The sequence below is a fragment of the Tauraco erythrolophus genome, chromosome 3, assembly GCF_009769465.1.
Source record: "Tauraco erythrolophus isolate bTauEry1 chromosome 3, bTauEry1.pri, whole genome shotgun sequence".
Taxonomy (NCBI): Eukaryota; Metazoa; Chordata; class Aves; order Musophagiformes; family Musophagidae; genus Tauraco; species Tauraco erythrolophus.
Window position 1 is genome coordinate 51,285,413 of NC_141467.1, and position 27,330 is coordinate 51,312,742.

The 27,330-nt window shown below is 44.4% G+C and overlaps 1 protein-coding gene across 1 annotated transcript in view; it reads left to right on the plus strand.

Annotated features, from left to right (window-relative positions):
- The first annotated feature begins 24,645 nt into the window (after positions 1-24,645).
- Positions 24,646-27,330, plus strand: part of YES1 (YES proto-oncogene 1, Src family tyrosine kinase) — a 50,350-nt gene continuing 47,665 nt past the window's right edge. Inside the window, exon 1 of the mRNA XM_086609225.1 lies at positions 24,646-24,679. The gene's annotated coding sequence lies outside the window, so the exon portion shown is untranslated. The remainder of the gene's footprint in view (positions 24,680-27,330) is intronic.

The following is a 27,330-nucleotide window of genomic DNA, read 5'->3' on the forward strand; positions in this document are numbered from 1 at the left end:
CACAGCTCATCCTCTGGTGGAGCCCCTAGCACAAGCAACATTTCAGAAGAGACAGATTTTGGTTTGTATGGGTCTTTCACTTATATCGGCCATTTCCAGCTGTTTCAACAACCAAGAGAGGCAACTGCAGCACAGATTTAAAATAATCAAAGAGCCCAGTACAGGCTCGGATCTGTGTGGCTGGGGAGCAACCTTGCTGAAAGGAACCTGAGGGTCCTGGTGGACAATATGCTGAACATGAGTCAGCAGAGCACCGCTGCAGCAACAAAGGCAAACGAGATCCTGGGCTGCATCCTCAGGGGCATTACAAGCAAGAGATGGAGACGTGATCATCCCACTCAGCACAGATCAGGCTGCTTCTGGAGTACTGTGTCCAATTCTGGTCCCCACAATTCAAGAAAGACATGGACAGACTGAAGAGGGTCCAAAGGAAGGCCACAAAAATTGTTTTTTCAGCCCAGAAAGCTAACCATATCCTGGGCTGCATCAAAAGAAGCGTGGCCAGCAGGTCGAGGGAGGTGATTCTGCCCCTCTACTCTGCTCTCATGAGACTCCACTTGGAATACCGCATTCAGCTCTGGAGTCCCCAACACAAGAAGGACGTGGAGCTGTTGGAGCGAGTCCAGAGGAGGGCCACAAAGATGATCTGAGGGCTGGAGCACCTCTGCTATGAAGACAGGCTAAGAGAGTTGGGGCTGTTTAGCCTGGAGAAGAGAAGGCTCTGGAGTGATCTCATAGCAGCCTTCCAGTACCTAAAGGGGGCCTACAAGAAAGCTGGAGAGGGGCTTTTTACAAGGGTATATCGTGGTAAGACAAGGGGTAATGGCTTTAAATTGGAAGAGGGTAGATTTAGATTAGATATAAGGAAGAAATCTTTTACATTGAGAGTGGTGAGGCACTGGAACAGGTTGCCCAGAGAAATTGTAGATGCCCCTTCCCTGGAAGTGTTCAAGGCCAGGTTGGATGAGGCTTTGGGCAACCTGGTGTAGTGGAAGGTGTCCTTGCCCATGGCAGGAGGGTTGGAACTAGATGATCTTTGAGGTCCCTTCCAACCCAAACCATTGTATGATTCTACGATTCTATAAAAATAATCAAAGGGCTGGAGAGCCTGCTCCATGAGGAAAGACTGAAGGAGTTAGGTCTTTTCTCTCTGGAGAAGAGAAGGCTCGGGGGGACTTCGTCACAGTATTCCAGTACTTAAAGGGCAGCTACAAAGAGGACAGAGGCTCCCTCTTCACAAGGAGCCACATGGAAAAGACAAAGGGCAGTGGGTACAAGTTGCACCGGGCGAGGTTTCACCGTGATATAAGAAAGAAACTTTACGGTGAGAACGATCAATCACTGCAACAACTTCCCCAGGGGTGTGGTAGAGCCACCATCATTGGAGGTTTTCAAGATGCAATCGAATAGGGTGGAGATAATATCATTGAGGCTCCCTTTCCCATGAAAGGTTGGCCAGGTGGCCTTTCAAGGTCCCTTCCAACCTAGATTGTTCTGTGGTTCTGCGATTCTATGATTTAAATCAGGGCAGGCTTACTCTGCATGCAGGGCCACAGCAAGCTCCAAGGAGACTAGAAAGACCAGTCTGTGCTCGTGCCATTTCCTCAGTCTCACTCCAAAAGGAGATCTTGCCAGAGGGGCTGTGTCCCACATGTGTAGTTTGCACTCAGGTACAGAGGGGTTGCTCTGTTCCGAGGCAGTGTGTGCAGAGCTGTTACAGTTGTATACTGCTGGGCCAAGTATTAATTGTTTCCATTTTCAAGGAAGGGGACAAAATTTGGCTCTGAAAGACAAGTGAGAGATGTTTTATAAAGCTTGTTGGGAAAACAATGTTGGAATAGAGAATCCGCTTTCATTATCACTGACACATTTGCAAAACAGGATAATTTTCTCCATAATATCACCCAACAAAAGGGAAATAAAAGGGAGAGAAGTTGTGAAAATTTTGCAAAACGCTCTTTTGTCACTTGTGGAAATATTCTGAGCTTTGTTTTTTTCCCTCTTTTTTTTTCAACTGGACTGTTCATTTAATTTTATATTTTACTATAAAATCTAAAATGTTCACATCTCAAAATGAAATATCCAGGTCGACCTGACACTAATCCTTTATGAAATACCCTTCTGCATAGAATTTATGAAGCTACTGGTGCCATAGCTAATGAGGACAAGTGGCCAGTCCTTTGCCAAATGGAATTTCCATCTTCTGCAAGGCTCTATTCATAAACTGCGACTTCATGGGGTCTGGAAGGTTATGATTTTTTTTTACTGCACACTTGCAAGAATTAGATTTTCTCACCATGGATAACAGCAGCTTGGGGACAAATGATTACTACCCGATCTCATTACCAGACTACCTCACTTGAGACAGCTTCTGCTGAATGGTTTTTGTAGGCAGCTTTTGTTACCCATCTTCAAGGAGTTACCTTTTGTTGCCGCTATTGTTCCCAGCTCCCCCTAGCATGGACACTTGTTATTCCTCTGTTCTCTTACAAGGTTTTTTAATAGCACAGCATGGTGTGGTGATAAGTTTAGAACTGCACCCATCCTTTTATTACTGCTACCATGTCTTCCATCGCCCCATCACAATTCACTTATTTTTCTCATTCATCTGCTCTGTCTTGTCTCCTAGTTGATACTCTCTTTGAGGCAAATACTGTCATTTTCTATGCCTGTCTGAATGGCATCTGCTTCAGCGAAAGGCCAGGCCAGCTGAGAAATGCTATTACACAATTGTGTAATAGTTGTAATTATCATGAGAGATAGATACTTATTACTAATCATAAAAATGTCTAAACCAGCTTTGTCTTTCTGATTCCCTGTGGTGTTATCTTCCTCGTTCTTGTTTTTCTTTATGTTTGTGTTAATTCACTTTTTTTTCTAAATAGGTACCTTTAAATAACAGGCTCCCTCAGCGGAACTCTCCCCTCTGTACTTATCTGGTAGGAGTGTGGGAGCATCCTAATCTCACAGATAGTTGTAAGTGGGATTTAGTTAACTGGCTGAATGATGTCCATCTTCATAGAGTCACAGAAAAAATACTGTACTGAAGTCAAAAATGAATGCACTCTCATTTGTTGTGCTTCACCTCATTTCCCATGCTCTGCAGCATCCTGCATCAGTGCTCCGTGCTGGAGAGTGGCGGCTGCAAGCAGACAAACATGCTGTTAGCAAGGCCATCACCTCACCTAAGAAACATCTGACTTCAAGCAAGCTGCAGCAGATTTCACAGGTCCTCCCTAGACAGAATCATAAAATCATAAAATGGCATAGGCCGGAAGGGACCTTAGATGTCATCTAATCCAACCTCCATGTCATGGGCAGGAATGCCTCTCAACTAGATCAGGCTACTCAAGGCTCTGTCCAACCTAGCCTTGAACACCTCCAGGGAGGGGGCATCCACAACCTCTCTGGGCAATTTATTCCAAAGTCTTACCACCCTCGTACTGAAGAATTTCTTCCTAAAATCTAATCTAAATCTGTTCTCCTTCAACTTAAACCCATTTCCCCTTGTCCTGTCAGTGGACACTCTTGGAAAAAGTCCCTCCCCAGCCTTCCTGTAGGTTCCCTTCAGGTATTGGAAGGCAGCTATTAGGTCCCCCCGAAGTCTTCTCTTTTCAAGGCTGAACAATCCCAGCTCCCACAACCTGTCCTCATAGCAGAGGTGCTCCAGCCCCTGGATCATCTTTGTGGCCCTCTTCTGAACACGCTCCAACAGACCTATGTCTCTTTTATGGTGGGGACACCAGAACTGAACACAGTATTCGAGGTGGGGTCTCACAAGAGCAGAGTAAAGGGGGAGAATCACCTCTCTTGACCTGCTGACCACGCTTCTCTTGATACATCCCAGGATGTGGTTGGCCTTCTGGGACGCATAAGCACACTTCCAGCTCATATTGAGCTTCTCATCTATAAACATCCCCAAATCCTTCTCTTCAGGGCTACTCTCAACCCACTCTGTGCCCAGTTTGTATTTGTGCCTAGGATTGGCCCAACCCAGGTGAAGGACCTTGCATTTTGACTTGTTGAAGCTCATGCAGTTAGCACTGGCCCAATTCTCAAGCCTGTCAAGGTCCCTCTGGATGACATCTCTTCCCTCAAGTAAGTCCACGGCACCACACAACTTGGTGTCGTCAGAAGGCTGACAACGTCCCACACGCTGCCTCCATAGCCTGAGAGCTCCCTTCTGCCCCTGCTCAGCCGGTCTGCCCTGATTCAAAAACCCCCTTCAGAACAGACAGGTGACTTTTCCTTCCCTTATTCCCTGGCAGCGAAAAGAAAACTAAAGGCTTGGGAGGCAGCGGAAGCCCGATTACTCTTCCCAGCGTTCGCAGAAGAAAGGCTGCGCTCTGCACCCTCTGCGATTTTGCTTTTTTACCACAAGAGGTCTCCTGCAAACCATGGGAACAGCGACAGGCTGACGGACAGACGAGGGAGGTGGACAGGACACCTGCACGGTACGCAGGCCTGGCACTCGGGCTCAGTTTGTCTCACACCTACCTAGTATGAAAATCGACTCAGATTCATCCTGCTTGTTCCAGAAATTCCAACAAGAGGTCTGGAGCATGGAAAGGATTATTAAATCTTATTTTAACCCTCATATTAGTTGCCTGTAAAAGTTTACAAATGCTATGAAAATTTCAGTCCCCATGTGGTGGTGGTAAAAAGAGAGCTTATCACAACAAGCAGCCTCCCGGAAAGCACCTGAGAGGAGCTTCCCAAGGAATGTCCCACTTCCGGTCCAAGAGAACAGCCTCCCTTCAAGCAATAGCCAGCTTTCAAAAAAGACGGAAAAATCTGCTTAAGCTTCTCCTTGGAGGAACAGACGAACTGAAACAATCTGTAAGTAATCACAGAGGCAGTTTATAAATACCCTATGTGCAATAAGAGACCAAAAGTCTGACAGACGCAAGGTGCTGAGAAGTGGTCATGAAATACAGTGATATGCACAGAAACAAGAACTTCCTTGAACTGCAACACTTCCAGGATAAAAGCTTCAAGAATAGGCACAAATTGGTTTGTGAGAACATAGCAAGTAGTTAGCTTTTCTTGTAGCAGAGTTATTTTTAAGCTTGTCCAGTTCTAGTTATTGTCTCAGTCCACAGTGAAGCAGATGTGTGTGTGTGTGTCCTGGTTTCAGCTGCATTCATCCTTTCATGTCCGATGAATCTCAGTGCGTGGCCAATGTTTTAGTTAATGCATTTCTTCATCCGTATGCTAATGCTGCCTTAAAGAGCGGACTTGCCCTTGGACTGCTCTGTTTCTAGTGTAGGTTTTCCTTTTAGGAATGTAACTGGCCATGACTTGCAATGTAACTGGATTGTCCACTTTGAAGTTAGAGCTAGCCAAGGTATTGTTTCTAAAATTTTCCATTAAAAAAGAACGGGGAAAAAATACCTGTATTTAGAAAGTCAGCACATTTTACTTAAAAAATAAATACATTTAATGTATTGGTATTTTTTCAGCTTGACGTTTGGGGAATTTTTTGGAGTAACTGGGAAATCTTTAGAAATCTTCTGAAGAAACATATATTTTTGTCCTCATCAATTATCTTTTGCTGGAAGAAACTCAAACTGAAATGAGTTCTTAAAATTAAAAGTGTCCGTTATATTAAATAATACACTTTCTCAAGCATGTCATTCAATTGATATTTATAATTTATAATTTCAGCTTGAAAGGCACAAAGGCATGCAAAAAAAATTAAGTAATACTAATTGCATCATTCAGTTTGACAGACCTCCCGTGACTCACAGAGAGGAAGGCAAGGAAAAAACCCTGCTCTCAGGATCACCGATGCTGTACCAGATCAACAGACCTGCACAGATTTCTGAATCAGGCTTCCTACCCGAAATCAGTGTCGGGGCAGTTGCCGCGGTTCTTCCTCAGACAGCAAGCTCTGCGGGGAACGAACCTTAAGGAACAGGCAGCAACACGTTGAGGACAGTGGCCTGCAGCATTAGCTCTCAAAGGCTGTGCTTAAATTAGAGCCACCACAGAGAGGAGGCTAGATTGTTCCCCTCCTTCACAAGCCCTGTACTCTACTGTTAGAGCACCTAGCCCAGCAATAGGCTGCTTCTTCTACCAAATTTAAGGATGCCGAAGGGCTTCCTTTCTTTCCTGTCTTTGTCTGCTTTTTAGCTCTATGGGACAAGCACGTGTCATACCTGTAATCATAGAATCATAGAATGGCACAGGCTGGAAGGGACCTCAGAGATCATCTAATCCAACCTCCCTGTCATGGGCAGGGACACCTCTCAACTCGATCAGGCTACTCAAGGCTCCATCCAGCCTGGCCTTGAACACCTCCAGGGAGGGGGCATCCACAACCTTCATCCAAACCAATTTATTCCAAAGTCTTACCACCCTTGTACTGAAGAATTTCTTCCTAAAATCTAATCTAAATCTGTTCTCCTTCAACTTAAACCCATTTCCCCTTGTCCTGTCAGTAGACACTCTTGGAAAAAGTCCCTCCCCAGCCTTCCTGTAGGTTCCCTTCAGGTATTGGAAGGCAGCTATTAGGTCCCCCCGAAGTCTTCTCTTTTCAAGGCTGAACAATCCCAGCTCCCACAACCTGTCCTCGTAGCAGAGGTGCTCCAGCCCCTGGATCATCTTTGTGGCCCTCCTCTGAACACGCTCCAACAGACCTATGTCTCTTTTATGGTGGGGACACCAGAACTGGACGCAGTATTCGAGGTGGGGTCTCACAAGAGCAGAGTAAAGGGGGAGAATCACTTCTCTTGACCTGCTGACCACGCTTCTCTTGATACATCCCAGGATGCGGTTGGCCTTCTGGGACGCATGAGTGCACTGCCAGCTCATGATGAGCTTCTCATCTGTAAACACCCCCAAATCCTTCTCTTCAGGGCTGCTCTCAACCCGCTTTGTGCCCAGTTTGTGTTTGTGCCTAGGATTGGCCCAACCCAGGTGAAGGACCTTGCATTTTGACTTGTTGAAGCTCATGCAGTTTGCACTGGCCCAATTCTCAAGCCTGTCAAGGTCCCTCTGGATGACATCTCTTCCCTCAAGTGAGTCCGTGGCACCACACAACTTGGTGTCATCGGCAAACTTACTGAGGGTGCACTCAATGCCATCATCCATGTCACTGACAAAGATGTTGAACAGGGCTGGATCCAGAACAGATCCCTGAGGGACACCGCTTGATACTGGTCTCCATGTAGACACTGCACCATTGACCACAACTCTTTGAGTGCGACTATCCAGCCAGTTCTTTATCCACCAAGTGGTCCATCTGTCAAATCCGTGTCTCTCCATTTTAGAGACAAGGATGTCATGTGGGACAGTGTCAAACGCCTTGCACAAGCCCAGGAAAATTACATCCGTTGTTTTACCCAAGTCAACCAGCGCTGTAGCTTTGTCGTAGAAGGCCACTAAATTAGTCAGGCACAACTTGCCACTAGTGAAGCCATGTTGGCTGTCACCAACCACTTGGTTATTTTTTATGTGCCTTAGTACAGCTCCCAGGAGTATCTGTTCCATGATTTTACCTGGCACAGAGGTAAGGCTGACTGGTCTGTAGTTTCCCGGGTTGTCCTTGGTCCCATTTTTAAAGATGGGGTTATGTTTGCCCTTTTCCAATCTGTAGGAACCTCACCAGACTGGACCTCTCAAATATGATGGCTAGTGGCCTAGCAACTTCAGCTGCCAGTTCCTTCAGGACCCGTGGATGTATCTCATCAGGTCTCATGGACTTGTGCACCTTCAGGTTCTCTAGGTGTTCCCAGACCTGATCTGCTCCTACCCTGGGTGGTTCTTCACTCTCCCAGACCCAGCCAACATCCTCTGTGATTTGGTTGGTGTGGTTCGAGTGGTTGCCAGTGAAGACTGAAGCAAAAAAGTTGTTGACAATTTCAGCCTTCTCCATGTCCTCAGCAACCAGGTCATCCGTATCTTTCTGGAGGGGCCCCACATTCTCTCTCGTTTTTCTTTTTTCTCTCACATACCTATAAAATCCTTTTCTGTTATTTCTAATATCGCTGGCCAGATTTGACTCTGTCAGGGCCTTAGCTTCTCTATCCTGATCTCTGAGTACACGAGCAACTTCCTTGTACTCATCCCAGGTTACCAGTCCCTGCTTCCATGCTTTGTGTAATCCCCTTTTGTATTTGATTTTAGCCAGGAGTTCTTTGTTTATCCATATAGGTCTCCTGGTGTTTTTGCCTGATTTCTTCCTTTTAGGGATGCAATGTTTTTGAACTTGGAGGAGATGATACTTGAAAGTCAACCAGCAATCTTGGGCTCCCAGGCCTTCCAGGGCTTTATCCCATAGCACACTACCAAGGAGGTTCCTGAAGCGGCAAAAGTCAGCTCTTCTGAAATCGAAGGTTTCAAGCTTGCTGAGCTTACCCCTCTTAGCTGCCCTTAGGATCTCAAACTCCACCTTCTCATGGTCACTGCAGCCAAGGCTACCCACGAGTTCAACATTACCTACCAGCCCTTCCCTACTGACGAAAATGAGGTCTAACATGGCACCTCTCCTCGTTGGTTCCTCTATCACTTGGATAAGGAAGTTATTGTTAATGCATTCCAGGAATCCCCTGGATTGCTTGTTCCCCACCGTGTTGTTTTTCCAACTGATATCAGGGTGGTTAAAATCCCCCATGAGGACCAGGGCTTGTGAACGAGCAGCAACTCCTATCTGCCTATGTAGGACCTCATCCACTTGGTCCTCCTGATTGGGTGGTCTGTAGCACACCCTCACTGTAAAGTCTCCTACCCTTTTTTTCACCCTGGCCCACAGGCACTCAGTTCTATTGTCATCACTTGCCAGGTGGAGCTCCATGCATTCTCGCCGTTCATTGACATAGAGGGCAACACCCCCTCCTCGTCTCTCCTGCCTATCCTTCCTGAACAGTTTATACCCCTCTAGTCCAACACACCAATCGCAGGAGTCATTCCACCATGTCTCTGTGATGCTGATCAGGTCATAGCGCTGCAGGGTCACAAGTGTCTCCAGCTCCTCTTGTTTATTGCCCAAGCTGCGGGCATTCATATAGAGACATTTGAGTTGGGTCTCTGATGAGGTACCTGGAGCCCCCTGATGATGCTCAGATGTTTCCACAGTAACCAACCCCTCAACAACCCCTGTGCTCTGTCTGCAACCTGGCATGACACCTTGATCCACTGCTAATTCACGAGACTGCGCGATCTTGCTAGTGCATTCCTGCCCCACAAGCACTGGCATACTGCATTCCAGCTCCCTTCCAGTGATCCTGATGTCACTCCCAACCCCTTTCATATCTAGTTTAAAGCTCTGTCTATGAGCCCTGCCAACTCCCTTCCCAAAACTCCTCTCCCTCTGTGGGACAGGCTATTACCATGCCTTTCTAACAGACCTGGCCTCTTGTAGATCCAGCCACTGTCAAAAAAACCAAACCCCTGCCAGACACACCAGGCTCGGAGCCAGGTATTAATCTGTTGGTACTTCCTGCCTAATCCCTCATCATTGCCCACAGCTGGAGGGATAGAGGAGAACACAACCTGTGCTCCTGATCCCTTGACCAGGCGCTCCAAAGCTCTGAAGTCCTTCTTCATTGTCCTTGGAGTGGTTCTTCCTAATTCCTCACTGCCTACCTGAAACAACAGAAGGGGGTAATAGTCTGAGGGCTGTACTAGGGAAGGAAGCTTCTTCCTTACATCTTTAACTCTGACTCCTGGGAGGCAACAGACCTCGTGCCTGTTGCAGTGAGGAGAAGAAGGGTGTAACTGCACTTTGGTACTTTCCAAGTTACATTCCTTTTTATTAAAGGATATGCTCTCCTCAACAGCATTTTCTCTCACAAGTAGCTCCACTGAGGCTGGTGAGACTGCTTTACGGGCTGTAGGATTGAATTCTTGTCGAATTAAGTAGTTATCCAAAAACAGGCCAGCAAAAAAGCCTACTGGCTTTTGAATAAAGGTTTTATAAGAAATCTAAATGACACCAGGGGCTGTTCTGAGGTATAATACATAAACAGATTTGTGGTCTTCATGTGAAATTGAATATATACCTCCAAATTGTACTATTAAATATTATCATGTGAAAGAATGACTTTAAACAGTTTTGTAAATTTCTATTCTTGAAATATTGATTCCACAATATTTAGGGTCCACTAGGATTTTCTATAAATACCAAATCACGTTAGCCACAAAATTGTATAAGTGCACAGGCTGCTGCATTCCTCTATGCAACGTGCATTATGAAATTTATTATTTATGTATGATACTTCTTATCCATCATGAGTCATTGGTAAAAGGACTTGTAACTCAGAGTACTTAGAAAGATGGGTAAATGTGTTTTACTTTCAAATTAACTGCAGAAAATGTATACATAAATCGGTAATTACTACTGCCTGAGTTCTGTGACGGTAACTACAGGACTCAATGAGAATTTAATTGAGTGGTAGCCACTGTCTTTGCTACAATTGGTAGCTAGGTCTTGAGCTGAAGTATTCTCATTTTCTGAAACCTTCCCATAGTGATGCTTCGATTCCTCAATTTTCTTAGAGCCTCAATAATAAACTAGACGTGGTTTTATATATGTGCGTGTGTGCATAGGATCCTAAGAATGCTGGTTAGCGTTTGATTTGTACAAGTTCTTTTATACATGTGTAAGCGTCTGTGTTACCCCTACCGGTCTTAGTGAGCATACCTGAAATCTGACTAAAACCTTAGAACACTTAAGTATTATTTACTGGTGGAGTCACAGACTATGTTTGCTCAGAACCAATTCTAGCTTTAAACTCATCAACATTGGCTTTGCCCAATCTAATTCCTTCTCTCCTTCCCCAAAAATACAGTAGCTGAACTCTCATTAGGAGGTTCCTGCCTCCCTTGTCAGAGCCGACATAGAAAGAAGCAAACACTAACCAAAATAATATTAAACCCATCTAATACTTCTCCTCATCTCAGCATCCACATTTAACAGGTTCAGCAAGAAACCAAACTCTTTTGTACCAAAGTAGAAAGAAATTAAGCCCTACTGTATTTAACCTTAAATGTAGTAGAAGTGTAGAACTAAGTGTCAATCATTCCTTTGCTTGAAATCAGCTGCTGCACTTAACCTGAAGTAAACTGAGAACTTTAGCCTTCAGTGTCCTAATCCTCACACTTAACCATCATCCAGAAACTCCTAATTGACTCTGAATAAGCTACAAATTATTTGCTAGCGTGCATCGTTTTTCCTGTACATCTTGCAGAATTCATCAGTAAACTGAAACCTTCAGCTCCTGTTTTCCTGAACCCAAATCTAATCTCAAATCCTTGATATAAAACCGATTGTATTCTGCCCCAGAACAGATCGAGCTATCTAGCTTTTGTTACCCTGAACTTAAATTCAGCCTACCTTTGCTTTGTTCCTCATCAAAGTCCCACAAGTCTTGGAAGCTCCTGAACTTTCCTGAATTCTTCAGATCCCCGTGAATGGAACCCTTAAAACTAACCCTATCCCAACCACAGATTTTACATATATCCCACCAATCCACGGAGGATGGAGCACAAGTAGGGATCCACGGTTAATGTTTAAGCTGGAAGAAGGGATAGGATATTTGGTTAAATCACCTGTAAACAAAGATCTGTGGTTTTTTGTGGATTTTCCAAGGCCAGAAGCCTTGTGAAAAAGAGTGGGGTGGGCACAGTGGGCTTGTTCAAGATGAGTTGGGAAAAATGGAGGCCACTGCTTTGTAGCTGTTCTAGGACTGGATTCTAGGAGGAAAAGAGAGAAAATTTTTGCTTCCTACATTTCTCAAGCCCAGTACATCCTAAAGTCAACTTTTGATTTATGTTAGGCTTGGAAATGGCATCACATTTGGAGTATGGGAAGATGAGCTGGGGCCAGGGATGTGGAGTTGTATCTGATGCTCAGGATTATAAACTGGAAAATCAATACTAGGAGTCAAAAATGGCTTTCATTATGTATTAGCCACACAGGAACTGTTTTAGGTAGTTGAATCTGCTTGTAGATCCTTGGCTTTCAGCAATGGGTTCTTTTAAATGAGACTGGACGTGCTCCTTTCCTCGAGGGAGACTGGGACATCAGCTGAAATCATGCAGAGACATGAGGCATGGCTACAGTGACGAATTCCGGGTATGTGAGCTTGAGAGAAACTTGGATTACAGAGGACTAGGTCATGTGCCAGGATTTCAGCAGGGAGGTAACCTCCGTGGCAGGCACCCAGGGAAATAGGCAGGCTGGTTCAAGCGCGAGGCACTGCAGTGTGAGATCACAGCTGAAGTGCTCGGAGTGATATAATTAACTTGAAAGAGAGATGCAGCTGCATAAACTTCACATCCATGCTCACACTAGAGAAGGAGCAAGTGTGATACAAGGAGCCCTTCTGCGTTTGGTGGCATGAAGCAATGCACGCTGAGGTCCGAGCAGCAGCTTTCCTGTATATGAGAGTGCTCGTAACTCTTTTTGCCCATCCACCTGTGCGTACTTGCATGCCCTCTGGAGAGATGTTAACAAAATTATAACCTCAGCAATCACGAGAGTACTTGACCTCTTTCTTCCCCTTTGTGATAGCCTATGGAGCCCAAAGCCGGTCGGGCCATGTGAGCCACCCCCTGCAACCATAGCTGCTGCTGCTGGGTCAGCCGGCACAGTGCCAGACTTACAGCTGTTCTGCCAGAAATACGCAAAGTACAGCGTACAGGATGAGCACAAATATCCAACAGAGATACTAAAATGAGGCTCATATCCACATCTGATGCAAAGTACTGTATCACTGACTGCAGAAACGTACACGATCTGACGGTGGTAAAGGGGCCTTTCAAGCACAGAGCGAAAACACAACAGCAAAGCAAGTAGAAATACAGATTTTAAACACTTTGATGATTGCTGTAGAATTTCAGAAAGCGTGGAAGCCCTGTCATAGGTAAGGCAAGGGTAGCATCTGACCAGGACTCCTTAAATGTGACTTTCAGACCAGTATCTTGAATTCTCTTACTCCACCCAGAGGTGTTGGCAGGCTGTATTTCACCACTCAGTGAGACAAGCTGGCAGTGCAAAAACATGTTCAGACACAAAAATGCAAACCAACTCATCTCATTAAATTCTACATAGAGCAGTGGATCAAATGCTGTATAACAGTTACTCTTTTTTTTTTTTTTTTAAATTAACTATTTGCAGAGTCTAAGACAAATTCTTCCAGCTTTCTCATTGACATCAGAGCAGGCTCTGGGTTAATTCTTTGCTCTGAGAAAGAACAGCACTGCTGTGGCCCATAAAAACCAGCTGCTGCTTACATGAGAGTTTAACGCATCTGAATACTTTGTGTATTAAAACTATACAAAATTTTTCAGTATCATTTTTTAAAATTTTCTTGTGGAAACAAGTATTTTCACAAACACCTCGTTACTTTGGGGGCATTTTTACCTTTTTATCAGTGATTATCTTTGCTTATGGAGGACATGGTGAATTATTACTAAAAATCTGTATTTCCTTCATTTTATCTTACACAGAAACTCCTTGTGTTTACACTAATAGTGGGGAAGAAAAAAATTTGAGGCTTTTTTTCTGGAAAATTAATTTCCAGTATATAATTTTTCTTTCTTTTTTTTTTTTTTTTTTTTAAGGGAAACACCGTATGAGTCTCTCTCTGTGAGCCCCTATATAGCAGAGTGGGAGTTGAACACGCGATATGCTTGCTTCCCCTGCCATCACTCCTCAGAGACCAGAGCATAAATATGCTCGTTAATTTAAACGCGCTTATTTTAAATGAAGTGTCCACAGGAGCCACAGAAAAAAATGGACACATTGAGATTTACAAGTGTTTGAAGTTAAACCTTTAACGTGCAGCCAACCTAACCTACTCCCTTCACAAGCATATTTGCACTCAAGAACATGCAGTGCACACAGGGAGACGGACATCTGTGTTCATGGATTTGCACATATAGATGACGAATGCAAACTATTTTTCAAGTCCATGCTGTATACTCATATCGAACTATTGTCCTTAGACTTAGTTGTAAATGTACCATTTCTATGCATATAGCCATATCAACTGTGCTTTTCTTGAAGAACATATTATGACAGGGATCCCCACAAAAGCCAAGGGCAGGAAGGTCTCCCAGGGTGCCTTTGAAAGTCTTCCCCATAGAAGTTTGTCTTCAAAGGCTGTCTGAGTTCAGACATTCCTAAGTTGCAACTTTTTTTTTTAAGTTCTCCAGGAAGCTTTGTTGCTGTGTGGCCTCAGGACACTTCTGCTGTTTGTTTTTATTTGACTTGTTCAGAAAAAATAAACCAGGCGGTACCAGGAAACCAAAACAATCTCCTTGGTAATTTCCACAAGAGGGTGCAGTTGCATTTTGTTAAATCCAGAGCCAACTGCAACTAACAGATGGATTGCAGCAACAGCTGCCTAGCTGCCTACAGAAATGACTAACAAAACAATGATAGAAAAAAAAAAAAAAACAAATCAAAACAAAACAAACTCATCAAGAGCGCTGAAACATAAGAAAAATTATATTAAAACACACTGAATGTATTAATAAACAACAGTGTTTGTCAGCTGATGTTGACTAAAAGCCCTAATACACTTAAAATATCTTTCAAACCTCAGCAAGATCCATTTGCAATTTCTTTGAGCTAGTGAAGAGGCACAAGTGCTCCAAAGGGAAGCCCTCAGCTATGAAATCCACTCTCCCATTTTAATTTGACTTCACACACATTCTCAGAAACATCATGCAGCAAGCAGAGCATTTTCTGATTTTACCAGCATAAACCTGCAGTTACCCTGGGCCCTTCAACAGCTCACCTTGCATTCCCTGGGGTGTGATGAAACTCAGAGCTGTTAGCTGCTGTTTTGCATGTGGGACTAGCAAAGGTTGTTTATACTACTGCAGATTTTTTTATGAAAGCACCTAACAGACTCGCCATGGGGACTAGCATCCCTTTGTGATAACTCTACACATAAAGAACAAAAAAAGCGATACACACCTGCAAGAACCAGGTGAAAGACCATGTAATGTAGCTGGCCGCACAATCCATGTGCCAACAGGCACGATGCCAACAGTTGCCTTCAAATACCCGTCGAGCTCATCCTTTGGTTTGTTACTCTGCTCTTCTTGCTCTTTGGTCCCTTAAGCCCACGCCACCCAAAACTCTGTTCTCCCCATCCCTCTGTGCCTTCTCATCAATATGGGACACTTTGTTCTGGCATAAGTGACCGGGCCCAAGTGTGGGTGAAATCTGAGAGGCAGTGACAGATATTCAGAGAGCTTGACACCAGCTGGTCTGGTGGTCATATCTGCTCTTAGACTTGGTGTGCTACCTATTTATTGTACTCAGAAAAGCATGTGGTTAGTTTGGGTAATGGAAAACAACAGTCTGTCTTCTACCCGCTGTTGTCAGTTTGAAGCTTGCCCTGATGCAGAAGAAGCCAGGAGAAAGCTTGTCACATTTAAAGCAGAAGTTGCCCTGAAAAACAGACGGTGTGATGCGCGTCAGTTCTAGAAAGTCAGTGACTCACAGCCCCTTTTACAATGTCAAGGCTACAAAATGGCCTGCAGGTTAGCCTAACTACCCGTATCCTAAAAATTCAGCAAGAGTAGCACATTCCATATTTTTCCCAAAAATATTTTGCTGTCACTGTTAAAATAAGAGGTTTACGACCATTTTTTAGAACTGAAGGTAGTAGTATGTTTCTAAATATTAAACACCCATGAATTTCACTGGATGTTTCTAAAGCTAAAAGTATGTTTCTAAACATACAAGCTTTTGCTTGGTGGACAGAGATTTCTTTCTTTAAAAAACAGTGTTCAGATTTTTAAAAATGCCCAGTCCTAGCAAAACAGTTGTGAAATCTCAGATGTGATTTTTCACCTCAAAGGCCTAAGCCTTCCACCAGAGCTCTTTCACATTTTTTAAACAGTTTTCCAGTGCCTCTGTGAAACATCACATTTAAAATGTGTTGAAATAGTATGCCACATGGATTTCATCACGTTATGCTTGGTGTCTATGAAATATACTTACCTTCATATAAAATTCTTATTGCTAGGTTGGAGCAGTCCTAAGATTCTCTAGGGAGGACGTTTTCAAATGTGCTTGCTTTTGGCTTGACTGCTTCCCTCTATTGCTGCTCCAGAATTTTCTGTTCATGGTTTTTAATAGAAAAGTGGTTTCTGTAATACTGACTTTTTCCACAGGAAAGTCCACAAAATTCGGTTATGCCGAAACAATGTAATGTCCCTTTGGGAAAATAAAAAAGAATCCAAAATGGTTCTAACTGTCCAAGCAAATCTAAATGTTTTGCTTCAGGATGATTTGTCATTACTCATCATGAGTTTGTCATGGTTTAGGTCCCTCGTTTCCCTCCATCATCTGGGGTTCCTGAATGGATTACATTTTCCATCAAGAACAATAGAGTTCCTTCTAGCTGTGTTACGATGATGCATCAGAGATGTCCCAAGCCCACATTTTAAAACCAAAATATTTTGGAACTTTCCATGTTTCATTTTCCTTCACAATTAGAAAACAGTAGCAAAAATATGGGACAATGAAGAACAGACAGTCTGATTTTCAACAGGGTCTATTTTGAAGGAATGAGGAGTAGGATAAGCAAATTCTTGTGCTTTGGAAAATCCCACTATAACCAAAAGTGAAAGGAAAAACAAGCAGAAGGAAGCAGCATGTGAGCCACACTAATGTAATCTTTAATGCCATGTGTTTTTCTTTGGCTACTATTTTTCTTCAGCTACTATTTTTCTTCTTTCCTTTAGTTACATTTGTCTCATATAGCTAAAGTTGCCCCATTATTATGAGGAGAAAGATAAACGTATATTTTTAACCCATCATTTACAATTTTTTCCATGAGCAATTAAATATCAGCTATGCGATGTTATCTGGCTTCCACAAACTGCTTAATGAAATGTAGGAAACATAAGATAATGGTGAAATATGATGTTACTTCAACGGTTTTGATATTCCCTTCAAAGTTTTGCAGTTCTCTGAAACAACAGGATCGATTACATGCATATTCAAATAAAGAAAAAATAAAAAAGAAAATCTGCCAGCTCCCTTTCTCAGAAAAACTTAAAATTTAGAGAAATGTATGTTGGCAAAACTCTCTTTTCTAAAAAAAAAAAAAAAAATAATTAAAATTGTCTTTTTTATAGCTTCCAGTTCTGAATTCATGGCATGTACTTAGTTTTCCCCTGAACCTTTATAGCAGCCTTTTTTTCCCCTTTTGAAGAACATGAACAAAAAGGTTCTGAGCGCTCATGACGTATCATCACCGGCTTCGGCATCCGTGCCAGGGCGCTCAGGCTGGGTTCTGTGCTGCTCCTTGCCCCTCACTGAGAGCCAGATGCTAGAGAAGCACAGTGATAGAGCAGCAGAACACATCAGGCACCTGCAAAACAAAAAGAGAGCAATTCAGAAGCAGAGTCTCCCTTACTTATTCATTCCTCTTCGTTTCTTTTTAAGCAAGGGGTGGGGAAGCAAAGGGCCGCTCCATTTTCCCACAATAGTTGCTGCGTGGTGGGAGATGCATTCCAGTCTGCGTTCCTACCTAATTGCAAAGAATTGCTGGCTTTGAAGCCTTGGAATGGAGCATCTCCAGCCTCCTTGGAGAGTAGGACTTGTGGGAGGATATGCAGATAGAGTTTTTGGAGAACTCACCTTAGATCTACTAAGCCCCTACATGTGAAGTGAGACTGTGCAGAGGCTTACTCACCACCAGGTCAGACGTGGACATATTATTAACACATATTGCAAAAGGCATATCCCCGACATCTGCATGGGAAACTTGCTAATTTTCAAACAACTGGGCCCAGTTTGGAGGTGGAGGTGCTTCTCTACAACTCAGCTGCCAAAGTTGCATCTTTTAACACACGAAAAAGCAGCATATTTTCACATTGCAAGTGTCAGAGCAGTGAGGTAGGCAATTGCCAAGAACAATTTCAGCCTAAAAGTTGAAGTTGGGTGGTTATAAGTGACTGAAAACTCTTACTAACAGTACTAGTGACCATTAACCACAGGAAAGCTACTGGCCCGGCTTTTAATAAACCCAGGCTTCTTCCATCCCTTAATGTGTTTTTCAGATTTTAAAAATCAGGTTTTCCACAGGTGTCTGTTCTTGAGTAGTTGTTACCTTGGATGCCTCGCTCATGACTCCCTCATTTGCCCTGGCACAGATTCTCAGGGAAGAATGGAAGAGACTTCGGCCGATTCAGGGGAGCAAAGCAGAGAGCAGTAAGGAAACAAAAGGACCTTTATCTGGAGTGGGGTGGGAACTGAGAAAGATGCAGGCAGAGCCAACTAACAGTTAAACATCAGGAAATCAGAGCCATCTAGTCTTTCCTATTCCCTACCACCACTGTTCTCTCCTCATCTATCAATGCAGCCACACTGGGCTTTCCTAAATTCTGAAATTTCAGAAAATTCAGACTGTTCTGGCTGCAGTTGAGGTGGGATAAGAAGTCACTGGTCTCCTCTCTATGTTGTTACCTCTTTCCTTGTATCAGTGAGTACAACTGTATATATGTAACTCCCTAGAAAAGTTGCATCAACACAATCTCAATTTTCAGAAAACTATTAGGAGATTTAAACTGACTAAGGTCATGTTGGCAGAACTGCAAAACTACAGGAAAAAGACTACAGTTGTAGTTATGCCAGTAGACCTGAGGAGATTGTAGCCTCCAGCTGAAGGAACAGTGATGAGAAAATGGAAGACGGGAGAGAAACAACAGAGATACAGGGCATGCTGAGAAAAAACAAACAAACAAACAAACAAACAAACATAAATCTGATGGCTGTCCAGTTTTTCTGAGATCTCTAAACGGTACACAACAGTTATACTGACCTGTGATAGTGAACACCCCCATCCTGGTTGAAGCTCTACTCTTAAGGATTTGTCTGGCATCCCAGACTGAGGGGATGACTTTGTTCCTGGAACAATTCCCAAAGCAATAAACTTCATCACATTCATCTTTACATTAAGAAGAATGGCTTTCTGGTGCCCAGGGTTGTGACAGACAATTATCCCTCAAAACATTAGGGCAAGAATAACAACCTGGCACAGAAAATTAGGAAAATATGTTAAGCATTAATGCATAATACAGGGCACCAACACAGGCCTGAGGAATTTGTCCTTCTTTAGTCAGGGTGGGAGCTCAGAGGAAGGGACCACAGAGAGTCTTGAGCCAGGCTGAGCATAAGAACTAACTGGCTATGATGATGAGGAGGATAAGATGGGAGAATACAGCAGGGACAAGAATGATGGGGTGGATGGAGGAGAGGCTGATTAGGAAAGGATGGTCCCACAGAGCCACAATAAGACTATGCATATAGTTGCTGTGTCTTTGTAAAAAGAAAGTCATTGATTTCTGTTTCATTTGGCTTCGTTTTATGAAGTTATGTATAAAAGCGCTGCAACTGCATGTGAGTTCAACAGCTAAAATTCAGGGTGCCCTGGAAAAGAAGAGAATTTGATGCAGAATCGCCTACCAGTGCTCCCTAAATGCTGTATCAACTTGGATTTTGCATCTAATAACATTATTAAGCATTTCATCCTCAGTAATTACTTAGGCAGTCAGCACAAGAATAACTAAGTATAACCAATACATGTACGCACAAGTCTCCCAAAGTCAGCAGAAATTGCTCCTTTATACTGGATAACAAATGAGGTCAGAAGTCTCTTAAATACTGTGATTGACTCTAGCAGTGATGTCAAAACCAAAGTCAGTCCAGGTCAGCTTTACCACATGTACTTCATCTGCTTCTACTGTTTGTGCCTTTCCTTTCTGACTAAAGAGTACATGATCTGCTTTGTGAGGAGAACAGCACACATTCCAAAACCCTCAGCAGAGCACAATGGCCCAAATAAATGCATTAAATTTTTCCAGACACGTATGATTTTACAGGCATCATTTTTTTCAAATATGAAATTTAAATTAAAAATAAAAAACGAACTTATCTCTGCAGCTTCCAAATTAAACCATGCAAGAACCAAAGATACAGGATGTGTAGCTGCTGCCAAAGCAGGGTTGAGTGTTGCGTTCACCACATATAGCACTGCCCTTGAAACAAAAGCAGTAGTTATTTTAAGTAACCATAAGCAATACTCATGTGCAATTCAAAGGAGATCGGATATAAAGAGATAAAGATTAGAGTACAGCAATGCGGCTTTCATTATACAATGTAATCCAGCGTGTCTGATATAACTGGATGTGACACAAATGTAAATAGCAACAGGTTTGGAAGTACAAGATTTTCCGAGATAAATTCTAGCATGCTTTCAAAAGTAACTTTAAATAATTTCCAAAACAATGTTTGAATCAATGTTTTTCAAAAATAACCCTACACACATTTGCTAAAACTATAATACGCGTAAGTAATTAGTCATGTTACACAAGATCAAACAGAAACGCTATCTGAGAAAGAAGGGAATATTTAACCTTGCAAATAGATGTGTACATCAAATGCAAAGATCCCGGCCATTTGGACACGCTGAAGCATTTTAAGGCAAAATGGGACATTTGTAATGAAAACGTTTTGAAGTTTAACAAAGCTTAAATTGAATACTTGCTTCAGAACAGGAAACAATGACAGATCCATCACATCGTGACTTAGCATTCTATTTCCCTACTGAACTACTATATTCCTATGTAATTTGCACTATATCCAAGGAAGATGTTTCACTTTCATTTTTGAAAATCAACAATTATATTAATAGCTTTGTTTGAAGAAATTAACAAAACAAAAACTACCCACTTATTTGACTAACATTTAGAATATTTTCAAAAGAAATATCTATGCTTTGCTAAACTCCCTATTCTTAACAATATTTATGCAAGCGCTTAAACGTAAGCATGTGACTAATACTAATTAATTCTAAGAAGAACTGCTTTTTGCCAAGCAACAGGGACTTGGCCCATGAATTTTGGGAGATGCTGCTACAAAATGCCGTTATTTTTTCATGCTTTTAAAGAGTAAGTGATAGCTAGGATGAGGCCTTGATTACCATAGTTATTTCTCAAAACGAAGGAATGAATTTAGGTTGAGAAAAACATTTTATTTGTTTCAAAAGAAAAAGTAGTTTACAGGGGACCATCAATGACCATAATATTTTTCTGTTTATTCCAATTTATTGGAGAACAATCCCACCAAATGTTTTCAAGAATGTCTCAATGTTTCCAAGTCACTATAACATGTACCATAAATTAACCTTTGACATGCACTGTTAAAGCTTTTCAGAAAAATCAATCTGCCCATCTCCTTCAAAATCTCAGGATACAACTCCTGTATTTCTCCATCACAAATCAGCAATCCCACATCAATGCCTGAAATACCTTAGACTGCCTTCCTCCATCTCTGCTCTGCTCCTCCTCCTTTCTTTCTGATCTTGCACCTGTATTACCCCTTATATCCCTGAAAATACTTCATTCAGTGTTATATGTACTTAATCCTACCAATCATTTAGTAATTTGAACCAAAAACTCCACCCCATTTAGGACTGTAAAAATTATCACCTTCTTTAGAAATTAATTCACATATACGATAATTTTAAAAGCCTACATTTAGGAAGGCATTCCACCTGTACTATTTGCACAAATCTTGAAGATTGCATTAATGATAATGAAAAACACAACACAGCTGAGGAGTTAGTGAACACTGGAGCCTGTTTGAAGGGATATTCGGGGAAACTGCATCCAGCAAACAGCAGCAATAAACCCCTACAGCAGCAGCATCTCACACCATATCCCAGCCACGCTAAAGCATATGAGGGCGGCTCCTCCCTGCTCTTGCTGGACAAAGTGAAAAATATTAATTCAAACCAAAAGAATAAAAGGGATGAGAAATTTCCTAAAAGCAGGCACCGGCCTGCACTGACTCTCAGCTGAGGCTGGTGCCAGTTGCAGCTGATGCCCCCGGAGCGAGTACAGAGCGGTGTCAGCCCACCCGCATGGCTCACAGCACTGCGACGGACTGCAGAGCCCACTCGGGAGCCGCAGAGCAGGGGCGTAAAGCCGTCACACCTGGGAAAACGTGAGGCCGTCACACCTCGGTAGAACGTGGCGACAGGTTGCGGGCTGGCTCGCAGGCAGAAGGTGGCAATGACAGCCCAAGCGCCCTTCCGTGCAGGATTAAATGGACTGGACCACCAGCAGTTTGATGGGTTTAAGTCACCTGTTCAACACTTCCTTATAAAAATGAGGAATGCTCAGACTGTCAGTAACAAGTGCAAGACAATTTAAGAAGCAGCCAATTTTTCCACTGCAATGAAAGCATGTCTGGCCTCCGAGGCTCCAGACTCGAACCCTAATCTGTTCTTCCACACCCATATGGTGCACCCAAGCTCGTTCTTAGTTATGAGACTGGTCGTCTTGTCTTCTCCCCAATTGCTCTGCTATTTTAATCACACTGTGCCTGAAATTAAGCGTGCCGGTCTTTCCATCATCCACCAAAGTCAATCGCTGGTGCAGCCCCAGTGCTATCTGCGGCAGCCGACAGCACACGTGCACGTTAAGATGGCAAGCAGAGGCCAGGGTTAACAGCTCAGTCTTTCAGAAACCAACAAATTCATTCCTTATATTGGTCCCAAGGAGAGAAAGTAATGGGAGTGATGGATCGAGAATCCAAATGAACCTTTTGGTGCCCCACAGGCACAGCCAGGCACTGGGAGAAAGGACAGCTCTGTAATCCCATCCATATACCCCCAGTCTGAAACCTACAAGTCAAGTTACAGTGACAGCTAGCAAGAGCCAACATACCTCTAACTATAAAACTTTAGCCCAATGCTGAAAAGTTTAAGAAAAATAAGTAACTTTGAAATATAATGAAGATGACATACTTAGGGCTCAGTCTGTTTTTCAGATACACAAGTTTTACTGTTAACCACGCAGCAACGCTTGCCTGTGTGTAGGAAAACCACAACTAATACTGGAAGTCAAAGTTCGCTCTCACTCCAGGCTACCGTAAGCCCAGCCAGTGCCACAAATCAGTGCAGACCCAGAGCTCCGACCAGGCTGCAAACACTCCTCCTCAGTTAAGAAGTTCATCGCCCAGGTCAATTTGTAAAACTCGCTGTTGATTTCTAAACTAAAAATCAATTCTGTATAACGTGATTTAGGCTCCTGACAGAACAGGAACATGATAAACTCCACCACGCTAACAGGATTACGTGAGTACGATTTATAGTAAGGAGTCTCGAAATCTAAAACACTTTTGCTTTTTTTAATTTGGTAACTTCTTAGTGTTATTTATGGTCCTCTAAAAGCAAATACATGTATTTGCTTTATCTTAAATTAAAAAATACAAATGGCATTACTCAACAGCATTGCCTGGAAGACAAATGGGACATCCCATTTCCATTTAAAAAAATATATATATTATGTTAGATTATCATTAAGGATCATGACAACTATTGTTTTATATTCAGCCTGTGAACCAAACGAAGAGGTGAGAAACATAAATGCTATTCCAGAGCCAAATTTGACTGTTAGAGAGCTGAAACGATAAAAGATGATGTTGAATGAGAACTGCCGATTTGCCCATGTAAACTTCAGTAACTTTGGTTCTTTAGGGTTATTTTTTCTTCTCTTTCGCTTCTTCCCACCGTCTGCAATTCTGAAGGCTGGATGCATTTGAACAACTTTTCTCAGTGAAGCCAACCTTGACACAAATCCGATTTTTTAATTCTTAAACACAAAACGCTGACTTCTGGAATTGCGACGAGCGGGAAACCTGTAACACAAAATACCACGGAGTTAGTGGTGCGTTACTGACAAGCTCGTTCTTTGTTTGCCCAGTGTTCGAGTGACAGGTTTGTTCTGCGCAGCACTAAGCTTTCCCAAGAGAGGGATCCCAGGCCGCAAGCACCTCAGTCCCCGGCAGTACCCACTCTTCAGAAGCACCGTTTTGCATGTTTGACCGAAAGAAATTAAATTCACCAAGCCTAAGCCGTCGCCCACCTGGCGAAGCGCGGCTGAGGCGTTCTTTCAGGCTATTTTTGTCCACCTTCCCCACACCACGCCGAAAGGCTCCGGCTGCCGAAACGTTTCAGGTTCAGCTTTTCTGTCGAGAGAGGTTCATCGAGGTCACCCGCCCGGCACGGCGGGGACAGCGTGAAGCAGATCCGCGGCCCAGGCGGCACCTGACGCGTCCCCGGTCGCTCGCCCGCCGCCCCCCCCGCCCCGTATTTATCCCGACAAGGGTCCCACGACCCGACCCCGGGTCCATCCCGAGGAGACAAAGACGGGGGTTGGCGCCCCGCCCCTGCAGCCGCGGGAGCTCCGTTTCGCTCTGCGGGGCCGCCGGAGCCGCGGCCGCTCCGCGCGCCTCCACCATGTTGGCTCCGTGCGCAGCGGCGCGGCGGAGGTGGCTGCCGCCGCCAGCCCAGCTCCTCCCCGCGGCCTCCGACTGGTGCGCGGAGCCGCCGGCCCGGGACGGCCGCGGGGGCGGGGGGAAGCGAGCGGCGGAGGAGGGGCTGCGGTGCCCGCCGGAGAGCTCAGCGCAGGGCCCAGCCGTAGGGGCGGGGAGTCTCCTCCTCCTCCCGCAGCGAGACTCCGGCTCCCCGCAGGCACCGGAGCGCCCGGCTCCCTCCTCCTGCTCCTCGTCCCTCCTCCTTTTCCCCTCCTCCCCCCCTTCCCTCCCCGGGTCGCCGCGGCTCCGGGAGGAGCGGGGGGGGCCCCGCTTCCTTCCCTCCCCCCTCCTTCTCCCACCCGCCACGCCGAGGAGAGGCAGGTGAGGACCCGGCCGCGTCCCCGCTCCCCCGCCCCGCGGGAGAGGCGGCCGCGATGGCGGCGGCGGCGCCCGCCGAGGCGCTAGGCCCCAGCCGCCCGCCCCCGGCCTCTCCCCGCCGCCGCGCCCCGGGGAGGGGGGGGGGGGGCGTCCCTCACCCCCGGCCCCTTCCTCTACAGAAAGTTTCTCAGCAACTTTCTTCGGGGCCCGAGCCCCCGCCCGCGGGGCGGAGGGGTCGGGAGGCGGCAGGCGGGCGGGAGCCGCCGCGTTCCGCGGCTGCGGGGGGCGGGCGGAGGGGAAGTAAGTTTGCGAGGGGCGGCCCCCCTCACCCCCTCCCCTCCGCCGCCGGGGTCCCCCCGCGGCCCCTTCCCGCCTGGCTGCCGCGATCACAGGGCGCTTGCTCGTTCCTCCGTGGTGGCTTTTACCGCCCGGTGGGTGCTCGGCGTGAGCCGCTCCCGGGAGCGGGCAGCCGAGTGCCGGCACCGCTCGGCGCAGCGCAGGTAAAAGGGCGAAATTCAGGAAACTGATTTGCGAGACGCCTATGGCTTGACCTGCGTGGAATTATTTTCTATTAATTCTTTTTTTTTCTCCTACTGCTCTGATTTGTATCCCTGCATCGAGCAGGAACACGACTGCTTTAAATTTCTGAGTCATTAATTGTAATGTTCAGTCATCACACTCCATCAAGGCGCCTCGTTTTCCTTACGGTTAAAAAAAAAAAAAAAATGTATAGGACACACAGGAGCCCCCGTTCCTGCGGAGGCTGCGCGCAACTTTCTGCGCGGTGCGTAAAGCCGAGCGCACGTCCCTCCGGCCAAGGGCTAGCCTGTCTTCTCCATCAGTCAGTACTGCAAGTACACGGGTTTATCGCATTCATTTCGGAATGGTCCGTTCCAGGTGTCTGCTGTGCATGTAGGTGCGGGCCACTTTGCGCTGGGAAAACTAGGTTATAAATATTTCCGAACCTCGTGGTTGTTAAGAAAGTGTATTCAGATTTACTTGCTGGATTTAACTCTAAGGAGAGGCTGGTCATTAATTAGAAAATAGATGCTTGGATTTACTTAAACTGGCAGAATGATCCAAAACCAGTTTAAAACTTGGAGCATGTTGCCAAAGAAGGTGTGTCGTCTTTCTCTTAATAATTCATAGGCGGCTGAATGAAACATTAGGCGAATTTTGGAAGCAAAATCGACCTTTAGTCAGGGAAGCAAGATACGAAAGTTTACCTCAGAGTATTTTTCTTTCAGTTTTGGAAAGTAAGCCCGTGAAGAGGGATTTGTAATAAAATTGCCTTGTCAGTTACACTTGCAGTGCCTATGTCAGTAGGTAGTATGGTTTTGCCTTAACTATATGTTTCTGCAGGCTTCATAGCTGTAAGAACGGTTCCTTTCCAGACGACAAAAGCTTGCACTTCCACTTCTGATGCATGTCTGTAAATTTAGCTATAGGGGGTTCCTGCTGAACAAGGGCATAGAGCAGAGACTATGGATGTGTTTTGCACAGCCAGGGTGTCCAGTTTAAGTTTGGGATAAGGTAGCATCTGTGAGGGGCACAGAAAGAGCACAGCGCTGGCACTGTGCTGAATTTCAAAGAAAAAGATCCTGTGATACCAGGCGTGTGAAAGGGTGACAATAGTTGGTAGCAGCGATTGCCAGTAATTATTCCACAGGTTTCGTTACCTTTGTTTCCTCAGGAGGTGCAGCTCAAATGCAGCTGCAGTACCTGTGTGCCATCAGTCCCTCTGATAACTCTTCTGGCTCTTAGCCGATTTCAAACAAATTTGGCAGCAGAGGTCTCACAGGTGAGCAATTTCTACAAAATTTGTGGAAGTAAGGAAGCCAGGTAGAAGACAGCTCTTAACCTGCGCACTGGAGAGTTCACGTCAACATTTATCTCAGGCTGGAAATGGATGCAGGAAATGGGGCCTCCCTGGTTTTACTGCTCGCAGAGCCACCAGTCCAGTTTTCAATAACTTTTTAATATCTGGAATCCAGTAGCTGTTGTTGAAATCTGGAGAACTTCATTTGGAATGAGAGTAGTGAGCCCGAGGTAGCTTTAATCTGTGTTATGTATTATGAAGAGAGTCTGTAAGGGGAATGTTTATTGCATAACAGCAGGTCTTTGGCTATGAAGCAAATGAACGAAATTGAAAGTCTGTTTAAATTGCTATGTTACTTGAAATCGCTAGAAAAATACTTAATAAATATTTGGTGTGCTGCGTACTGTGTAACAGAATTACTGAAAAACTGCAGTTCACAATTTAGGTTTTTTATCAGTGTTAATGTAGCAGAACAGAGAACCATGCTTCTGCTCTAGGGGAATATTCTTTATTTTGAGCTTTGCATACTTCCTGCAGCTCCCAAAGAATGAAAATGGCATTCTGTTCGCTCTGATAAATGATGACCGTCACGTGACAGTGATGTGAAAGTCTGTGGTGTGGCACATGTCAGTTTATGTGGTCAAAGTTTACTTTATGAACAAAGTAACTGCATGATTTTACTTTTCTGTATGCGCTGTCTGTGGACAAAAGCTGTGTATTTTCAATAGATAATTCCTTGCGTTCAAATGGTTAGTTAAAAGAAATATGTTCTTTCATCTGTATTCCCTACTTGGATCCAACTGTTTTGCCTCATACTTTGATCACAGTTTTGAGT